This window comes from Lissotriton helveticus, chromosome 2_1 (assembly GCF_964261635.1).
Source record: "Lissotriton helveticus chromosome 2_1, aLisHel1.1, whole genome shotgun sequence".
NCBI classification, from domain to species: Eukaryota; Metazoa; Chordata; class Amphibia; order Caudata; family Salamandridae; genus Lissotriton; species Lissotriton helveticus.
Window position 1 is genome coordinate 1935230839 of NC_136059.1, and position 20408 is coordinate 1935251246.

The following is a 20408-nucleotide window of genomic DNA, read 5'->3' on the forward strand; positions in this document are numbered from 1 at the left end:
CATACTTTTCAGGGTTTAACATAAGTAATGCTGAAACATTTTATTTCAAATTGTCAAATAAGACAGGGACAAAGACCATGATAACCAACACAAAATTGATATATTCAGACTCTTTCTTTGAACAAATGAATACTTTTGGTTTTGATTATTGGGACAAAAATGTTGAATTGAAAAGTGTTTGGGGCACAAAAGAATGGCAAGTACAGGGTATAGAATCTTTGTTTAGAGCCTGCATGATCCCAGAACAAATTATATTTTTAAATGACACTGTTCAACAAACTACCTGTCTTGGCTTAGCCAAAATCAAAGATTTAAACAAACCGTCTATTCCAAAACCAACATTGAACAGCAATAGCTCCACAGACGAAGAGATAGACGTAAATTATGTATTAAACCAAAACAGAACACATCCTGATTGGAAACAGTGGTTGATCTGGCCCACAGATACTAATAACTGTCAAGACAGATTCCTGAACAAAACACAGGGGTTCAAAATGACCAGGCCAGACCCTAGATATTCCCAAAGACAACACCCAGGAATAATAACCACCTACAGTGTGGGCAAATTATGCCTTCAATGGCTACAGACTTCCACACTGGCAGAAATTAAGCAACACCTAACTTTACTTACTGATGGTGCTGACTTGCGTGATTTCATTATGGGACCGCGCAAACAGCGTCAAAAGCGTTTCATAGCAGCCTCTGTATATGCAGCATACAATGAGGCCTGGAAGGTTACTCAAATTGAGACAGCAGAAAGAATACGGGAAATTGACCGTATTAATTTGGAAAAATCACTTTCTGTAGTGGACAATGGGTTAATGACTCTGTCCTCCAGAATTTTTTCTCTGGACAGCATTGTGTCTTCAGCAATCGACATAATATCGCAAGACTTACTGTTGTTACAACACGGTCAGTCTCAATTGCGTTCTATTGTACAGCTTGGCTGGACGTTACAAAATCTGCGTTCAGGCTATGTGCCTTGGCGTTTAATCAACACAACGTCACTTTTCAATATCTTTAACCTTACTGATAAACAAATCAGTATGGCCCAGAAGGGTGCTGATTATACAATCCTGAGCATTGAAAAACTCGAAAGATTACCAGTGACAATGTCAGAACGACCTGTCAGTGAATGGATAATACATGGGATAATTAATATTCCAATGTCAACCTTCAGGTTTCAATACTGCCAGAAATATATACAGGCTGGCATGTACGAAAAATTGGGAAAAGGGTACATTAAAACAACATGGAACCTGCCTTATTCACATGCATGTGTCAGTAATAAAGGACAGAAAGTGTTTCTTAGTGGCGATAATTGTGCGATGTCACTAAGCGGTACACTTCTGTGTAACGGAATTAGTTTGCATGGAGCCTGTGAAGGGAACTCAAATAACCTTTCATGTCACCAGCTAGGCACACCTGCTACAGAGATAGAACCATTCTTTTAAAGACTCTATAATGGGAGTTACATTCTAATTGTAGACCGCAGATGCTGTAGTCTTATGCCCGGGACTCCTTATCTCGTAACTACGACTGCGAAGGTCAAGTGCTGTGGACGCTTATTGTTCCCCAGCTCCTTTCCAGACAGGGAGGCAAGGGCATGGCCCAACTTGAAAATTACTTCTATTCGAATAGATACTTTAAGCAGAATGAAAACAGTGCTTCTTCAGACGCCGACAAGGCTCACGTCATCAAAAGAAACGTATGATCTCCTAGTCGCAAGGACGACTGCAGAGATACATTCATTGTTATCGACTAATTCCCCCATACATTTCGCAGAAATCCTGAATGAAATCTTAAATATTTCTGATACCAGTGGAGTCTCAAAAGTATTTAAGACAGTATTTTCGATGGCATTAACACCATTCAAAGCCATACTGGGTATTTTTCCAGATTTCGTCCATTCGATTTTTGGCGGACTTCCCCTCATTTTAGGACTAATTGCAGGAATCCTATTCTTAGTCCTTATATTTCGTTATGGCAAACCATGTCACAGACAAAACACCAGCGACAAGGGAAGAAACAATCCTAGCCATTGGATACCGGGACCGGATATCAAAAATCCTGGGACTATCCCGCATAGAGACCTGAACATGACTTGGTTTCTATCATTTCGACCAATGTGGCAACGATGTGTTTTACCTGTATTAAGGTGCCTGCTATGCGGAGAAGAATGCGTGTTAGACACCTGTCTGACGCTACAATCGGATGCGCCAATGGATGCAGAAACATTGCTGAGTCCAACAAAGGCTCATGCTTTGTGCTGCCCTCAACGGCTACCAATCCTGATGACGGCATTCGTGGAAGCTTCACCACTATGATTAAGGGGTAGTGAGGTTCAAAATGAAAGCAGCATCGATCAGGTACGACCTTCTGTCAGCAATCCAAATCGGAATGTCAATGGAGACAATCATGCGCACGAATGCATGGTTACACCTATTTCCGAGTTAGTGGAACTCTCCCAGGAAGCTGTTGACAACTTTTTCGAGAGTCTAAATGATATGATGTTCTCACCAGAGCAGAAATAGAGACTTTTGAGCAAGCTCGTACACGGCGTTCCCTGAATTCGACCTTCAACTAGAAAAGCAAAATACCATGAACAATTTTCCCTCCAGTTCACGGACAGCAATTTTTTTCAACAGCCCCAAAATATTTTTGCATATTTTTCGGGACACTATCTTCTGCTTAAAGTAAGAACTATTCTTAGAGAACTAAGATTTCTACTTTTAGATAGCTTATAGACATTAGCTGCCCGCTGGTATGTTCATAATTATTTTATTCTGTGATGGAATGGTCTCGAAACTTTTTTCTGTATTAAGAGCCATTTCATGTGTAAATTCTCATATACCATTTAGCATGCGTGATTACTTTAGCATTATTTCACAGCTTGAGTGCATACAATACATGTAATGCTTTTTTTTCCCGTATATTTGATAATTTCAAAATGCATTTATGTATTTTGGGGTGGTACGGTATACACGATACTCTACAGTATGTTTTACTATGCATAGATTAGTAAATATGTCCATAGTTAGCGTGGAGTGGGTGTGATGTATTCCTATAGGTTCTGTATCGATCCCCCTATTCCTGACCCTATTCTGGTTAACAAACTAACAAGTTAACTAGCAGCCATCCCATGAGGCAGAAAACCCCCATGATGCAGGAACCGTTATCTGATAAAGCCACACTACGGCACAGGAGCGTGTTATCTGATTAGGTCATAACGCTTGCCATCTAATTAGACAAGCGATATTCCTCCAGCCCCGGCCATTGTTTTGATTTCACCGAGAACTTCAGCAAAAGAATGTGCTAACGACCTGGTCGTATGACATCCTTATTGACGTATCTATGTCCATCCTTACGTCAATCTCGGCACCTTTAAGGTATAAATATTACCGATATTGCCCTATGCAAACACACGCGGTGGTGACGAGATCGGAGCAGCCAGACTTGCCGAAGCCCAGAGCAGACCCCGCTGGCGCAGCCCCGCCTTCCTGACGCGCTGAGAACGAGAAGCCGTTTTTCTCCTGCCGAGAAATCCAGCTCCGGCGCTTCCGGGTAGCCCTCGCAGGCAGCCTGGAATATCGAGACCAGAGACGAGAGATACCATCCCTCATCCATCCTAGATTCCAGGTACAGAACTGAATAACCCCTCGCAGAGAATTCTTTAGTCAGTCACTTGCAAAACAAACTTAACTTAAACGGTAACTTTCTATTCCCGCCCACGCATTAGACTTAGGTCAGGTACACGGGGTAGGCGTAGTTAGAAACACCAGTTGAGTACGATTAGTCAAATGTATATGTGTATGTAATATATCTTATTCATTTTAAACCTTCATATGGCCTAGAAACCATATCAATGTTTTTACAGTATTATTTTATACTTCTGCTTTTAATGTATGCACTTTACTTAACCATAAGTATTGCAATAATATCGATCCATTTCTCTTGTATGAGAAAAGAGACTGATCAATAAATAACATCTTTTATTGAACACGCCCGTCTCTTCCTTTTCTCTACAATCTGATGAGACTAAGAATGCACGTACTGACTGAGTAAAATAAATTGCCTTTTGTTTTCACACGACTCTCGAGATACACTCTTGATTAGGGGAGAGCAAAGTTGTCATGTTCTATGGTTGTCAGAAACTAAATCCCTTCTTGTCTATCCAGGGAGGTTCAACTCCTCCTTGCCTACTCGAGAAAGTTTCTAGTGAACTCTGAGCTAGCTGGCAAACCCAAAACTTTAAGTCTAATATCGACAGTAGTAGACCTAGTTAACGTCTGGTCTAGGCCTATACTATTGAAGGTATTATTCCAATGCGCAGAGCCTATTGGGATAATAGGAACTACACTACAATTTTAGCCCTGTACTGGACCACCGAGGTAAACCCACTAACAACCACGCACCACTCAACTCATCATAAAGACACGAATTCTAAGGATCAATCATCAAGGCACCCTCGCCACCCAACCTCCGGCACCACGGTGAGTCTGAGAGCCAGGGGGCACGCTGTGACTGGGAGGTACCAGAGATGGCTGAGGGGGGACACTTTTTGTGCTGCACTTGCACTGGGGTCAAGCACCTGCTGTTACATCCATCGCTGTCTGCGGGCACTGAAGGGTAACCCTATCGCAGGGCTGCTCCTCCTTGCACTTTTGTTGCATGGTGAACGGATCCAGTCGCTCGGGGAGTCTCTAGAGCTTGTCCTAGTATTTTTGTGGTGGTGTGTCCCCAGGTCTTTAAGTGGCATGAAAAAACTGGGGGGGTGTGGGGGGATCTCAAAGGTGTGTGGCCAATGTAATTAAGGGCGTGGCTTACAAACACTTAAGCAAAAAATCTAGTTAGCATAGTGTGCCATTCGACTTGCATATTGCTGTGTGTGCGCTCCTGACGCATACTCTCACTCCCCCAAGGCGCACTCTCACACCCCCTGTGGTACACTCTAGCACCTCCCTGAGGCAACCTCCTGAGGCTCACTCTCGCACATCGGAGTCGCATTCTTGTAAATCTGTGAAGCGACTCTCACACCCCCTGAGGCACACCCCATTGAGGCTTACTCTTGCACCCCCCTGGGACACACACTAACAGGCCCCCTTACCCCCACACAGTCTCACACCTCCTGAGGCACACACTCGCACCCCTGAGGCACACACTTGCACCCCCCTGAGGCACACACTTGCACCCCCTGAGGCACACTCTTGCACCCCCTGAGGCACACAACACTCCCACTTCAAGGTACTCCTCATTCCTGAGAGACAGACTAACAACCGTCCTGAGCCAGTCAAAGTGGGCATTAAACTCACACCTAAATCCAGGGTTATAAAGGCTGTCACTGTACCCGGCACAAATATTCCTGTGTGTCTGAAAATGTACAAAGATGTGTGCATGGTGTAAACACTGGATGCACAACAGACCAATGTTTGCATTCCCAGAGGAATAGCACTGCCTCTTATCGGTGCCCTCAGGGAGGGGGGAGGGGTAGCACCCAAGAGAGACAGACACTCTGCAACAGTGAACAGTGAGCTGGGAGATGCAAAGCGGTGAAATACTTTGGCATCAGATCTCTGCTCCTGAAAGAAAATACAACTGGATTTACTGCAACAGCAAATAGATAAGTAGGCGACGTGTTCAAATAATCCAGGGTGCTGCCAATGACGTCACACTGCTGCTTACATAAATCAGGGTGGCAGTGGTGTGCATATTACAGCGGTGACACACTCACACTCCAGAGCAGGGTGCGTGTGTAACAAGGATTCTAATGTTCAAGGGGGCTAAGCGTACGCCTGGGTAGGGTGCATGATGTTAGAGACCTATATGCTGCGGTAACAGCCTAGATTATTCCACCCCGGTTGCTAGCAAGGGCTGAGAATTCAGCGATAAGTGTAATAACAAGTCTAGGTTTTGGGAACTCCCTTTCAGAGTACCGAAAGTCTTAGTGCCCACACCGCCATTCACTCCCGCCCGCTTGTACGTATACACAATTCCTCCCCAATGAAACTCTGGAGACATATTTATGGGAAAGAACTGCTGCAGGTTTATTTCATACAACACACGCATGACGTTTTGTCGTGTATTTCTATAGGTTCTGAATCGATCCCCCTATTCCTGACCCTATTCTGGTTAAACTACCTAGCTAGTCAACTAACAGTCAGCCCATGAGGCAAGAAATCCCCCATGATGCAGATACCGTTATCTGACGCAGTCACACTACGGCACAGGAACGTGTTATCTGATTAGGTCATAACGCTTGAGATCTAATTAGACAAGCGACATTCCTCCAGCCCCTGATAAGGCATACGACGTTCTCATAACAAATCAAACCTATGACAACCTGGATAATCCGTGCGGCCATTGTTTTGATTTCACAGAGAACTTTAGTAAAGAATGTGCTAACGAGCAAGTCGTATGACATCTTTATTGACGTACCTATGTCCATCCTTACGTCAATCCCGGCACCTTTAAGGTATAAATATTGCCGACCTTGCCCTATGCAAACACACGCGTGGTGACAAGACGGAGCAGCCATACTTGCCGAAGCCGAGAGCAGAAGCAGACCCCGCAGGCAGCAGCCCCGCCTTCCTGACGCGCTGAGAGACGCGCTGCTATCTCAAGCCGAGAGACCCAGCACCGGCGCTTCTGGGCAGCCCTCGCAGGCAGCCTGGAATATCGAGAGCAGAGAAAGAGATACCATTCCTCACTCATCCTAAATTCCAGGTACAGAACTGAATAACCCCTCCTAGAGAATTCTTTAGTTATTCACTTGGCAAAAACAAACTTAACTTAAACTGTAACTTTCTATTCCCGCCCACGTATTAGACTTAGGTCAGGTACACGGGGTAGGCGTATTTAAAAACACCAGTTGAGTACGTTTAGTCAAATGTATATGTGTATGTAAATATATTTTAATCATTTTAAAACATCATATGGCTCAGAAACCATATCAATGTTTTTACAGTATTATTTTATACTATTGCTTCTAATGTATGCACTTTACTTAACTATAAGTATTGCAATAATATCGATCCATTTCTCTTGTACGAGAAAAGAGACTGATCAATAAATAACATCTTTTATTGAACACGCCCGTCTCTTCCTTTTCTCTACATTCTGATGAGACTAAGAATGCACGTACTGACTGAGTAAAATAATTGCCTTGTGCTCACACGACTCTCGAGATTGACTCTTGATTAGGGGAGAGCAAAGTTGTCATGTTCTATGGTTGTCAGAAACTAAATCCCTTCTTGTCTAATCAGGGGAGTTAATTCCTTCCTTGAACATTCGAGAAAGTTTCTAGCGAACTCTGAGCTTAGCTGGCAAACCCAAAAATTAAGTCTAGCATAGACAGTAGTAGACCTAGTTAACGTCTGGCCTAGGCCTTTACTGCTGTAGGTACTATTCCAATGCGCAGAGCCTATTGGGAAAATAGGAGCTACACTACATGGCGCCCAACGTGTTTGGAAAGGGCGATAAAACTAACGTAAGACATTTAGAGTAACTCAGTCGTGCTTTCTCACTCAGACCCCTTTTCCCAAATACTCCAAAGACGTCTGGAGTGGGTGAAAGGTTATAATATCCTCCAAAACCTCGCAGGAGGGAACTCCTATGTATGGTTCTTGGTCTAGTCAACGTTGAAGGATAAAACAGTTCCAAAATATTGTGCATCTAATCTCTGTTTCCATAAAGAAACCTGATCTACAAATAAACATAATACCATCCTGTCAGCAAAATGGACAGCGATGAAGAACGAGAGGTTACTAGATTAGCTACTGAAATAGCAGATGCTGATGCTACCATGCAAGCAGCAGACGCGGATATAATACTCATTCCGGTCGCCAAAAGGAGATCTATAACCTTAAAACTTATAGAAAATGGACTGACACCTAGAGGTGGCACAGTCATATTCGTAATCGAGGCACACGAATATCGGCAGACAGAGGTATACTATACATGGATACATTTTCCAGCAGCTAATACTATAACAAAGTACTTCCACTATTACAAAGTAGAGGAACCTCCTAATGAGTACACTCCTTTCGAGGAGGTGGAAGTACCACTCAAATTCCAAGAGCATTTGCTCTTATTTGATGGCGCCCTAAAACATAGTAATCACATTACAAGGCTCGGTCCTTTAGGAAGACCAGGAGCAACGTGGCCGGTCCTAGCCGGATACACACCATATCCAGACATCGAAAGAATGCCTGCAGCAGAGCTGCTAATACAGCTAAAACAACTACTAAAAATTCACAGACAATTAGTTCAGTATGTAATGCGGACTTCAACAATTCAGCCAGCGATTAAACTTCCACAGCTGACCCCTCACCAGGGGAACACAAATAAAATTACACCACAGAACATCCAATCCTGCCTAGGTAAAGTTCCAGCTAAACGGGAACAAATACCATTCTGGTTGGCACAGAAAATTACCCAAATAGAGGCGGTGTTTCCTGACACCACCCCATTAGAAAAACACAGAATTCTGACTATATGTCTCCCAATGGGAATCGCACCACACATTGAGGACTGTGACACTTGGGGTACAGTCTTTGCTTCCATCTACACAAAAACGCACGGTGTTCCATCCATTTCGGTAATACCAGATGTGCTAAAACAAATTCAAGATGAATACGGTCCAGAACCTGCTTTAACTCTTGGTATGAAATTACTAAAAGACTTCAAGCAGGTCTCGGCTATATTACTAGCCAATATAAAGGGTGAAGCAGCAAACGTGGCAATCCGCCAGAGGTTAAAAGAGACAGATATAGCAGACCAACCAGCTGAAATTGCCAGAATCATAGAAAAATCCTATGAAGAACTAGGCAGAGATAGTCTAGGTGGAATACCAGTAAAACCGCAACTGACTACAAGTCCAGAAAAAATGTTTTTTAATAATAATAATAATTCACCAAAAAAGAACTGGGATGGGAACAAACAATCCAATCCCAAAGAAAAGAAATTCCAGTCCAGAGGAAGGTCTCCTAGGCGAAGAGAGAAATCTCCAAACCCGAGACAAAGGTCACCCCAGAGTGAACCCTCTGGGAATAGATATAACCTTAGAAATAGGGATAATATTAAAAAACCTGATAGATATCAAGACATTGATACACGTCCCTCTCAATCTTTTCAGAATTCCTCGCAGAAATCGGAAAGAAGAGGACGATCAGAAGAGCACGCCAAGTCCAAAGACAAGGAACCTGCTCAACTGAAAAAGAAATCACAATTTCCAAAAAAGAAGGTAGCCAGTATCAAGGTAGTTAACAATGCCGAGAATACTGAGGACACAACTGAAAAACGGAGAGTGGGCTCAGACAATGCTAGACAGCGCAGCAGAGGTGAGCATAGCTCGCAAAGTCCTTATGGATCATCTGGAGACAGTGGACACGAATGAATATCTTCAAGTGGAAACTGCAGATACCAGAGTTAGCAAGCCCCACAAAATATACGAGATAACATTACGTATAGAGGGAGATAAGACTAGGAAAATAAGGGGACTATTTTGGGATAACCTCTCAAAGGGTTATGACATACTTTTAGCTGAAAAAGACTGGCCACCAGAGTTTGTCAGGGAGTGCCCTCATGGCGAAGAAGTAATTATGCCTGCCTTCTCGAATCAAATCCAGATTCATAAAAAATACACACTTGCTAGAAAGTGGGCAGTGGCCTTAGCACCTGCTTTATATAAAAATCATGTAGGATGGGATGAGGATTCTCCTCCTCACAAAGTCCAGTTAAAATCACAACCAACTGCACAAAGGCAGTACCCAATTAAGCAAGAAGCTAAAAAACAAATAAATGAAATACTAGATCAGCTAGAATACCAGGGGGTGATTGAAACTTGCACCTCACAAATGAACAATCCTTTGTTTCCGGTCTCCAAACCAGACAATTCATATCGTCTAGTTTTGGATTACCGACACCTTAACACATGTTGCAAAACTTTTGCAGTGCAAAACTCACACAGTGCTGCACTAATGAATAACATAGTGCGCAAAAAATACAAAACTACCTTGGACATCTCCAACGGATTCTTTTGTCAAAACATAGCACCAGAGAGCAGATATTTAACTGCATTCTCAGTAAATGGCACTCAAAAACAATTCTGTCGGTTAGCCCGGGGGTATTCTCAGCGAGAGTAACAGAATTACTACAACAATATGATGATGAAGCATTATCTTATGTCGATGACATTTACTTAACAGATGATGACTTGGATACTCACTTGAAAAGAGTGAACACCATAATACTTGGGTTCGCTGCAGAGGGTTACAAATTCAACTTCAAAAAGTCCAGAATTGCCCATCTGACGGTCCTATTCTTAGGATATGAGTTATCAAGTGAAGGTAAAAGCCTGGCAGACAATTTCCTAGAGAAATGTGCCGTAATCCAAGCTCCTAAAACACTAAAAAACCTACAGTCAATTCTAGGCTTCCTAAATTTCGGAAGAACATATATTGCAAATTACGCAGAAAGGGTCAAACCCCTTTATGATCTAATTAAACCAGACTTTAAAAGATCCAGTTGGACTCAAGCACACACAGAAATTTTGAGATCCTTACAAACAGACATGCTAATTAAAACAAAATTAGAAACCCGTGATAATACACGCAACCTTGTGATCCGAGTCATCCCAGGGAGATGCGGATTCACATACCTAACCTCTAATGAGGGAGATAAGGTACCAATTGCATTCAAATCACATTTGTACACAAAAGCTGAACAGAGATTCAACAACAAAGGAAAAATTGTTCAAGCAGTTCAAACCGCAATAGCTAGAGAAAAAGACATAGCTGACGGTAGACATATCACAGTCAGAACAGCTGAATCAGCCTTTGAGGCATTAACAACACCGTGTAATTTACCAACAACAACATTGGATCCAGAATGGTTACAATGGGTAAATTCAATCACAACGGACAAAGTATATTACTTCTTTGATCCAGAACTAGAAGAATTGAAAAATCTAAAATATGAAAAGACGTATCCTCTGCCAATCGACATTCTGCCTCTACGACATTACGCCTGTGTAATCTATACAGACGGACATGCTCAACCCTCCGTTTGGGGAGAACATGCATACAATCCCACATGTGAGATTACAAAAGAAGTGTGGCACGGAGGTAAACTAAGACCTCTATTAACAAAATCACACTCAGTAGAAACTAATTCAGAACTACAAACTGAAATATTAGCTTTGAAAATGGCGCTAGATAATGCGGATCGCGAATTCCAGACACTTATAGTGTCAGATTCATATTTCTGCGTCAAAGCATATAACAAGGATTTGCAGACCTGGATTCAGAACGGTTACAAAGATGACACGGATGCACCAATAAAGCAGAGACTGCTCTGGGAACAGGTAGCTCTTTTGAAAAAAGAACTACCAAAGACTCACGTGACACACTCACTGAGTCACCAGCGTGATGGCGTTCACGTTGTAGGGAATTCATTGGCTGAAACAGCCGCAGCGGCAGCCAGTAAACCGGCTCCCGTAGATCGGAAAAAGCGTACATTAAAATACATTTGACGGCGAAACATTGCTGGCGGTGAAAACGTCATCAAAAGGCGACTGCTCAGCGTTACCGATCAACTATCCACTCAATTACACATACATCATAGATGCAAACTCCATTCCTTTTGCTCGAATCCCTGGAGTGGGGGATAGAGTGATTCCAAACATGGACAGGAGAAACTTGTTAATCGCAGACGCACACATGGGCGAGGGTCTCAGACACCATAAATTAAAAGATTCTCTGGAAGAATTACAATCACGGTACTGGTGGCCAGGCATGAGCCTGCACTACACCATGTTTGTAAAAAACTGCCCAAACTGCAACAGAGATCGCAGTGGGGAGAGAAGCAGTTTAATACCTCGTCGTAGCAAGGCGGATAATATTACCAACAAAAAGAATGGCTTGCGATTAACATATACAGGCTAGTTTCCACTTATAATGTAGATCCACAGCACTCGGCTGACGTCCGGACTGTTATACAAGATTTGCGAGTCTAAATGGCATATACGCTAAGAGCATGCTACGTTCGACCATTTTTTTCTTTTTCTCAGGCAATCCAGCCTGGGGGGGGAAAGAATGGCCAAATGAGCACAGCCCAGCGGGAATCTTCTCACTTCCTTCCTGAGGGTATGGGATGGTGTAAAGAAAAAACTAAGACAGAAAGCAATCTATAATAGAAAGGATATTAGGTTCGGGAGCTGGGTGGGTCAAACATCTAATAAGTGTCCAACGTAGTCTAAATAACTTGCCAAGAAATTCTCTGAAGGGATTCAGTCCGTACGAATTATTATTCGGAACTAGGATGTTGATCTCTGACCTTGATAGTCAGACTTCAGTGGTAACAGAAAAAAGCTTTGATGTCAAAGACCGTTTGGCTATTTTGCAGGACTTAAACAAAACAAGAAAAGACCTGAGCAACATACAGTTGAAACAACAGACAACGACCACTGAAGATTCACCACCTGTCCCAGCAAGACCTGTCTGGATTCCAAAAGTCGGGGATCTAGTCAGGGAGAAGATCGCGGTAAAGAAGGAATTTGGGCCTTCTTACAGAAAAGCAGTTCCTGTCTTGTCTGTCAACGGGACAAGATCAGTTGTACTACCGCCACTTGCTGGAAAAAAGGAGAACCGAGTTGTATCCATCGACCTGGTAAAACCACAACATGTGGCCGATAACAAACAGTAGGCCAAGTGGACTCCCAATAAGTCATAAAGCCATAAAGACAAAGCAAAGGAACTTTTGAAACAACTAAAAGAAACATATCTGATTTCTCCATGGATTGAATTTTGGGTGGGTTTTGGTGCATTTATCCTCATACTTTGGCTCATCATGGTATTTACCTTGGGACGCTTCATTGAGGGAAAATATGCTAAAATGGACACAGCAAGTCAGAACATCAACTTGGTCCTCAAACCACACACATCTTCACACGTCGAGAAACGAGAACTTTCTTCAGAACTTTCTTCAGCCAACTTCACAGCAATTCCAATACCTGGTGGGGTAGCCTGGGACAACACTGACTATGAAATTTATGGTCCGGTCGAGATCCTGAAATATCCACACCAAATCAAGATCTCCTTGAGTGACTTTGCAAAACCAAACTCATTTGCTGATGATTGGGACTTTGAAAGTAATAACAATATGATGTCTGACTTAGTAATGTCTGCTAAATTTACAAAACATGATTATTTGCAGGGTTCTACAAATTATGACAGCATGTACTGCTATAACCATTATGGTAACCATTTCTTGCATAAATCTGCACAACCTAGAAATGTTTTAAATTTTAATCAATGGGAACATTGTGCTACACCTCCAAAAGGGAGCTCAAGAACCATGTATGGCAAATATTCATATTTTTCAGGTTTTAACACAAGTAATGCGGAAACATTTTATTTTAAATTGTCAAACAAGACAGGGACCAAAACCATGATAACCAACACAAAATTGATTTATTCTGACTCATTCTTTGAAAAAATGAATACTTTTGGATTTGATTATTGGGACAAAAATGTTGATTTGAAAAGTGTTTGGGGGACGAAAGAATGGCAAGTACAGGGTTTAGAAGCTTTGTTTAGAGCCTGCATGATCCCAGAACAAATGATATTTTTAAATGACACTGTTCAACAAACTACCTGTCTTGGCTTAGCCAAAATCAAAGATTTAAATAACCTGTCTATTCCAAAGCCAACAATGTTTAGCAATAACTCTGATACAGATGAAGAAATAGACATAAACCATATACTTAACCAAAACAGAACACATCCTGATTGGAAACAATGGTTGATCTGGCCCACAGATACAAATAACTGTCAAGATAGATTCCTGAACAAAACACAGGGTTTCAAAATGACCAGGCCAGACCCTAGATATCCCCAAAGACATCACCCAGGGATAATAACAACCTACAGTGTGGGCAAATTATGCCTTCAATGGCTACAAACTTCCACACTGCCTGAAATTAAGCAACACCTAACTTTACTTACTGATGGTGCTGACTTGCGTGATTTCATACTGGGACCACGCAAACAGCGTCAAAAGCGTTTCATAGCAGCCTCTGTATACGCAGCATACAATGAGGCCTGAAAGGTTACTCAAATTGAGACAGCAGAAAGAATACGGGAAATTGACCGTATTAATTTGGAAAAATCACTTTCTGTAGTGGACAATGGGTTAATGACTCTGTCCTCCAGAATTTTTTCATTGGACAGCATTGTGTCTTCAGCAATCGATATATTATCGCAAGACTTACTGTTATTACAACATGGTCAGTCACAATTGCGTTCTATTGTACAGCTTGGCTGGACGTTACAAAATCTGCGTTCAGGCTACGTGCCTTGGCGTTTAATCAACACAACGTCACTATTCCAAATCTTTAACCTTACTGATAGACAAATCGGTATGGCGCAGAAGGGTGCTGATTATACAATCTTGAGCATTGAAAAACTAGAAAGATTACCAATGACAATGTCAGAACGACCTGTCAGTGAATGGATAATCCACGGAATCATAAATATTCCAATCTCAACCTTCAGGTTTCAATACTGCCAAAAATATATACAGGCTGGCATGTACGAGAAATTGGGAAAGGGGTACCTTAAAACAACATGGAACCTGCCCTATTCACATGCATGTATCAGTAATAAAGGACAGAAAGTGTTTCTTAGTGGCAACAATTGTGCTATGTCACTAAGCGGCACGCTTCTGTGTAACGGTATTAGTTTGCACGGAGCCTGTGAAGGGAATTCATACAACCTTTCATGTCACCAGCAAGGCGCACCTGCAACTGAAATAGAACCATTCTTTCAAAGACTCTATAATGGGAGTTACATTCTTATTGTAGACCGCAGATGTTGCAGTCTTATGCCCGGGACTCCTTATCTCGTCACAACAACAGCGAAGGTCAAGCGCTGTGGACGTTCTTTGTTCCCCAGCTCCTTTCCAGACAGGGAGGCAAGGGCATGGCCCAGTTTGAAAATTACTTCTATTCGAATAGACACTTTAAGCAGAATGAAAACAGTGCTTCTTCAGACGCCTACAAGGCTCACGTCATCTAGAGAAACGTATGATCTACAAGTCGCAAGGACGACTGCAGAGATACATACATTACTATCAACTAATTCCCCCGTACATTTCGCGGAAATCCTAAGCGAAATCTTAAATATTTCTGATACCACTGGGGTCTCAAAGGTATTTAAGACAGTATTTTCGATGGCATTAACACCATTCAAAGCCATACTGGGTATTTTTCCAGATTTCGTCCATTCGATTTTTGGCGGACTTCCCCTGATCCTGGGACTAATTGCAGGAATCCTATTCCTAGTCCTTATTTTTCGTTATGGCAACCCATGTCACAGATCAAACTCTGACGACAATGGAAGAAACGATCCTAGCCATTGGATACCGGGACCGGATATCAAAAATCCTGGGACTCTCCCGGCTTAGAGACCTAAACATGACTTGGTTTCTATCATTTCGACCAATGTGGCAAAGGTGTGTTTTACCTGTACTAAGGTGTCTGCTATGCGGAGAAGAATGCGTGTTAGACACCTGTCTGACGCTACAATCGGATGCGCCGGTGGATGCAGATACACTGCTGGTTCCTACCAAGGTTCACGCACTGTGCTGCCCTCAAAGGCTGCCAATTCTGATGACGGCATTCCTGGAATCTTCACCACTGCGATTGAAGAGTAGTGAAGTTCAAGATGAAAGCAGCATCGAACAGGTACGACCTTCTGTCAGCAATGCAAATCAGAATGTCAATGGAGACAATCATGCGCACGAATGCATGGTTACCCCTATTTCCGACTTAGAGGAACTTTCCCATGAAGCTGTTGACAGTTTTTTCGAAAGCCTGAATGATATGATGTTCTCTCCGGAACAGAAATAGAGACTTTTGAGTAAACTCGCACACGGCGTTCCCTGAATTCGGCCTTCAACTTTAAAAATAAAGTCACATGAACAATTACAATCCAGTTCACGGACAGCAACTTTTTTCAGCAAGCCCCTAAAATATTTTTCTATATATTTTTCCCGGGACACTGATCTTCTGCTTAAAGTAAGAAACTATTCCTAGAGAACTAAGATTTCTATTTTTTTAGATACTTTATAGACTTTATATAGACTTTAGCTGCCCGCTGGTATGTTCACAATATATTTTATGTGATGAAATGGTTTCGACTTTTTTTCTGTATAGCCATATTAGGAGCCATTTCATGTGTATTTCTCATATACCAACAAGCAATAATGCATAAAATGCGTGTTTACTTTTGCATTTAATTCATAGCTTAAGTGCATACAATATATATGACTGCAATTTTTCAGTATACTTGAAAATTTCGAAATGCATTTATGTATTTTGGGGTGGTAAGGTATACACTATACTCTATAGTATGTTGTACTATGTTATACTATGCATAGATTAGTAGATATGACCATAGTTAGCGTGGAGTGGGTGTCGTGTATTTCTATAGGTTCTGAATCGATCCCCCTATTCCTGACCCTATTCTGGTTAAACTACCTAGCTAGTCAACTAACAGTCAGCCCATGAGGCAAGAAATCCCCCATGATGCAGATACCGTTATCTGACGCAGTCACACTACGGCACAGGAACGTGTTATCTGATTAGGTCATAACGCTTGAGATCTAATTAGACAAGCGACATTCCTCCAGCCCCTGATAAGGCATACGACGTTCTCATAACAAATCAAACCTATGACAACCTGGATAATCCGTGCGGCCATTGTTTTGATTTCACAGAGAACTTTAGTAAAGAATGTGCTAACGAGCAAGTCGTATGACATCTTTATTGACGTACCTATGTCCATCCTTACGTCAATCCCGGCACCTTTAAGGTATAAATATTGCCGACCTTGCCCTATGCAAACACACGCGTGGTGACAAGACGGAGCAGCCATACTTGCCGAAGCCGAGAGCAGAAGCAGACCCCGCAGGCAGCAGCCCCGCCTTCCTGACGCGCTGAGAGACGCGCTGCTATCTCAAGCCGAGAGACCCAGCACCGGCGCTTCTGGGCAGCCCTCGCAGGCAGCCTGGAATATCGAGAGCAGAGAAAGAGATACCATTCCTCACTCATCCTAAATTCCAGGTACAGAACTGAATAACCCCTCCTAGAGAATTCTTTAGTTATTCACTTGGCAAAAACAAACTTAACTTAAACTGTAACTTTCTATTCCCGCCCACGTATTAGACTTAGGTCAGGTACACGGGGTAGGCGTATTTAAAAACACCAGTTGAGTACGTTTAGTCAAATGTATATGTGTATGTAAATATATTTTAATCATTTTAAAACATCATATGGCTCAGAAACCATATCAATGTTTTTACAGTATTATTTTATACTATTGCTTCTAATGTATGCACTTTACTTAACTATAAGTATTGCAATAATATCGATCCATTTCTCTTGTACGAGAAAAGAGACTGATCAATAAATAACATCTTTTATTGAACACGCCCGTCTCTTCCTTTTCTCTACATTCTGATGAGACTAAGAATGCACGTACTGACTGAGTAAAATAATTGCCTTGTGCTCACACGACTCTCGAGATTGACTCTTGATTAGGGGAGAGCAAAGTTGTCATGTTCTATGGTTGTCAGAAACTAAATCCCTTCTTGTCTAATCAGGGGAGTTAATTCCTTCCTTGAACATTCGAGAAAGTTTCTAGCGAACTCTGAGCTTAGCTGGCAAACCCAAAAATTAAGTCTAGCATCGACAGTAGTTGACCTAGTTAACGTCTGGCCTAGGCCTTTACTGCTGTAGGTACTATTCCAATGCGCAGAGCCTATTGGGAAAATAGGAGCTTTTAATAGCAGTTTTAAGGTGGGTCATCTTACGGGCGATCCAAAACAGGCAGCTCCTCGCTGACCCGCATGCCTAAGGAGCCATCTTGCACGGCGAGTCGATGCTCTGACGGTGCAGCACATTATCAACTTCGTTATACTCACGCCCCCCTGTCGGGGCGGAGCGGTGTGGCACACCCCCGGTTGGTTCAGGCCCCCCGACCGCCCGAAGGACTAACGGGGCGCCGTCGCGGTTTCCCGGAACCTCCTTCGGCTCCTGGTCCTTGGCTCAGGCACCCTTACTGTGCCAGGCAGAGGTACCCTTACTGTACTCTTCTGCCGCAGAGGTACCCTTACTGTACCCGTCTGCTTCCAGATCGCCCTGTCCTCCGCCACAGCTCTGGAGGAGGCCCTCGTCGATGACAGAGCCCCCCACCCACCTAGCTACTTCCCATCGCTATTTTGTGCCTCTTATACATCCCGAAGGAGTGTGTCCCCTCCCAATCTAGACAATGTTCCCTGTCTTAATCATAGTACCCTTCAGTTTTACTCTCGTATGGTACTTGCCTAATGAAACCCAGGCCTCACTTCCCATGAATCTTCTGCATGGATCTGTTGCCCCCCTTGCGGTAATGTTCTACCGCTGCGCCTCAAATTGGTTCATCGCCTAATGTATACAAAGATTATCGCATTGGTAATGACCCCTTCTGAACCACTGCATGCCCTTGATTATGCTACGAGGGCAGGTCTCTATTCTCGCAGGACTAGTCACCATCCCCATTCCTTAAGCTTACAAAAAGGCGAGCTCGGCGACCGCGCATAGGATATAACTTATGTCCTTGTTGTCGGGGTTTCAACTGTAATTCACCACCAGGCAAACAGTATCTTACATGTCGCTCTCAGTTTAAACAGGATCAATTGCACCTTTGCACGTTTGGGTAGGTTTCACCTGTCATTCCCTTCGTCTACCCCCAAATAATGGGGGTCCTGTTACTTCAGGGGTTGTAAGTATATCCAATTGCCCTGGTTTGAATTTGACGCTCAACAAATTGCTTTTCTGGCTCTTTTACAGAAGTTATTTCTCCGTTTGCCTGGGGTCTAATTACTTAACATCATGCCTATGGTTTCCCCACTTCCTGTGGATGCCAATCGAAAGCTGATTGACACGAGGACTATTTTACAAGCATTGTGTTAGCACACTCGGACATCACACAATGTTAGGAATATAGCTGGCATAAGGTTAATGCCTCCAGTGAAAAGCACATCATGTAGCATGCAGGTGACTGCTTGCCTTTTGCAGCTTGTTACTTGCAGCTCACAAGACTGGAATCCTTCTAACATAGCACTGTGGACAATGGAGGATATGGGACTCTGTACCTTGTCACCCTCGCTGTCTCATGTAACACATCATGCATACTGCTTTATTTACCCACTTACACGATGTATTGTCTATGTATAATGTGCATGATACCTAAAAGCGCTCTGCCATCCTGCTTTGGGATGCGTGGTGCTATAAAGTAAAAAATTTGCTATTAGATTGTTATTTTGGTTAAGTACCGGGGCAGACAGGACAACTGGCTTTCCTACGGTGCCTGCACTTATATATGGAGTGAACAAATTCAGGGCATGCCTCTCTTAAGTATCTGTGACCAGCTAACAGCTGTGTCCCTTCGTTTTCCCCAGGACTTGATCAAAAGGATGCCTTCTTGCCCCTTAATTGCGGTTGTGCGGGAACAGTGCCATACTCCTTACAGTAATACACCTCAAGTAATCGTACAATGGTACTGCCGTTCACATATTCCATTGCTATTACATGTGTATCCACACTGTTTGCCACGGGGAGGTCAAGTAATGTATTGGGAGTACCACTCATTTACTCACTATTGTCAATGTAAAATGCCGCACTCATCTCCTCCCATTCCTGAAATAAAATTCTATTACTCTCACCTCCCCCCATGGAAGGGAGAATTTCCCCAGTAAGAAAACATGGCGATCTGACCTAGTAGCATTACTTACCCCTGCACATGACATTCGGGATCCATTACAGAGGCACCGTTCACCTTGAACCCAGCACTACCATTGTAACCATTTAAATTAAGCCCATTATTCAGATGCTTAAGCCTGATAAAGACCATTGTACTTTTGGTGTGTGATTTAGTCTCACATCCTACTCGACCCTTATCGTTCTACCCAGGAACCCCTCATCCCAGGCCTCCCAACTGACTCCAGGTCCCCCTTCTTTTAAGGGGACTACCAAATACAATTAATGCTCTTCCCATTATCTGCGGAAGGCCTTATCATTAAAGCAAGTTCTATTCTCCATGACCCTGGAAGTGTCTTCCCATGGTGTTCTTGTGGTTAGAGAGCCTGCCATTTATCGCAGTATTATCTGTCTACCTGTTCTTGCTACTCTTTGTACCTGTATGTCACTTTTTTGCTACCTCTTCCTCGTGTTTGCTTCTGGTACCTGGACAAGTGCCATGCTTACTTACTTAACATCTGTTCTTGTGTATGACTGTCTGCCATCTATAGCAGTCTTACACCTCTACTTGTACTTTGTAGTCTCATGCACTCCATGTCAGTTTTTTCCC

The 20408-nt window shown here is 42.9% G+C and overlaps 1 protein-coding gene across 2 annotated transcripts in view; it reads left to right on the forward strand.

Annotated features, from left to right (window-relative positions):
* INPP4B (inositol polyphosphate-4-phosphatase type II B) overlaps nt 1-20408 on the forward strand; it is a 1970577-nt gene that overhangs the window by 1459391 nt on the left and 490778 nt on the right. The window lies entirely within an intron of this gene.